The sequence below is a fragment of the Photinus pyralis genome, unplaced genomic scaffold (genome assembly GCF_008802855.1).
Source record: "Photinus pyralis isolate 1611_PpyrPB1 unplaced genomic scaffold, Ppyr1.3 Ppyr1.4_LG3b, whole genome shotgun sequence".
Classification (NCBI taxonomy): domain Eukaryota; kingdom Metazoa; phylum Arthropoda; class Insecta; order Coleoptera; family Lampyridae; genus Photinus; species Photinus pyralis.
In genome coordinates, this window is record NW_022170510.1 from 18571210 (window position 1) to 18573486 (window position 2277).

Sequence of the window (2277 nt, forward strand, 5' to 3'; positions counted from 1 at the left end):
GAGTTTATTTTAGTGGTATTGCGTAAGAAATCCTTTATTTTCTAAGCAATCGCTCAATTATTTTTTTTGATCCTTGGCCCACTAAATTCGCATAAATGTCAAAGCTTTTCATATATTGTGCAGACTACAATTGTGCGATTTCTCATAAACAATAACGTTATGCGTTATGTTTAATTGCGTAAACATCTTTGATCTTTAAATATCTACCTTAGCTTATTACATTACGAATATTTACAGAAATTCCAAATGGGTTAGTTTTAAATAACTTTTCGCGAAAATGAAATGAGCAATTACATGCTTAATTGCATGAAAGAAGCTGCGTGAGCAGCCAAGCACTTACAAGTACTCTACTAGTTACTATAGATACTAGTAATCTAGAGCGGTCTAATATAGAACAATACTATTCGTAGTAAGGCACTAAGAGAAAGTATATGCATAGTGAAAGGAGGGTGGAAGGAGGTCAGAGAACGTCCGATTACATTGAATAAGCGCGTGCCAATGTATTTGTTTAAACTGTCTATTTTAAAACCCTTCTGCGTTCCTTTTTGAATGTTATAGTTAGACAATTACAATAGCGTATTACAGAGGTAGGTAGTGCAACCGTTTAGAATACAGGAAGTAAGGAAGTTTCTAAATTTCTCCTCCTAAAACTGTATGGGTCCAAAAAATTACGTAATTTATCAAGAACAGTATAATGCCGCTCATTAAATAATTCTAAATTAATTTTTTATTTCAAACGTAATGCGATAATACATAACGGACACAATTTTTTTTAAAGATTTACACGCATCACCAGTTTATCGATTTAATGTGCAAATTATTTCCGGAAAGTTACTCATTTTATCGCATTTGCAGATACATTGCATATTTCAAGGATTTCTTTGCCAATCATTGAAAAAGGTTATAATAATTGTAACCTGTAACTAGACTATTTGGGACAATTTGATTGATATGTGAAGAAACCCTACTGTAGATCGTGCAAATATGTTCACTTTGTTGAATGAGATTGCTTACACAATTACGCATCTAATTTGTTAAGTCTCAAACAAAAGCTCTTATTTTGTTCATCTTTTGTTAAGCTACTATTATTAATTTTGTCAGTGGAATGAATGCTACAACCCGAATTCCTTACAATGCAAAAGCACCGCTTTTGAATCGATAGGGACTTGTTTTACTAATTGATTGATTGATTCATTGGAACTATAAAGAGAAAACTCCTAAGCATAGCCATGCATATGTGCAAATATTAGGGGGAATAATTCAATACGGTCTCTGTACTGGAGTCCTGTAAAAATGTTAGTACTGATTAGTACTAATAGAGGTAGCCTTGGCTGAAACCCCGCCCACTCAATAATAAAGGCAAAATAAAATAAAATAAAATAGAATAATAGTTAATAGAATCGAATGAATGAAGTACATATAGGAGAGTCAGAAAAACTTGGGTAAACATCACCGTATTTTGGACGGGGCTTTTGAGACGCCGTTTTCCAAAATGACCAACGCAGATTTTATTTTGTATATATTATTTCTGTTCCTGTGAGAGTCATACTCATCATTTAGGTGTCTAAATATTATGCTATTTATTAAAGAAAAATAGTATTATAGTATTTACAATATATTGGCCATGTAAGTTATTTTTTACTGGCGAGGCGTTAGGCGATTTTTGCTCACTACGCCAGTTTTTCCAGAAACGCTCAAGCAACTCAATTTTAGTTTTGAGGGGGACACCTACACTAAATAATTAACCCTGAAAAGGGGATGAATTGCATCCCAAAATTTTAAACGGGAAGGGGTGGTAAGCGTTAAATAGTTCGAAAGGAATGTTCATTCTGCTTTCAGAACTGTTTTTATTTTTCAAATCCGATCGGTAGTTCTAGAGAAAACTCGATTTAAATGGATTTGCAGAGCCGTTTTAAATGTTTATTAAGTAGACGTTGAAGTTGAAATAATTGATAGCTTGTGTCAGAAAAGAGCATATGACACAAGTGTATAAGTGCAATAAGTGCACAAGCAAGGAAGCGAGTTTGCGAGTGTGTTAAATGTAACTTTAATTCTGTTATGGATTGTAATTTTGAAAAAAATTTTCAAAATCGGAAAGGGCACACCCGGAAACCTAATAAAAGATGTGTGTTTTTCTAACTCTTATGGTTACTGAGTAAAAAATTAAAGAAGAAATGTAAATTTCACTACTTTTTTGGGAGTGGTTCCCAAACGATGAAACGAAACACGTTGGACCTTCGGTTTATTTTGAAAAAGTGCTCGTTTTGATCCCCTCTA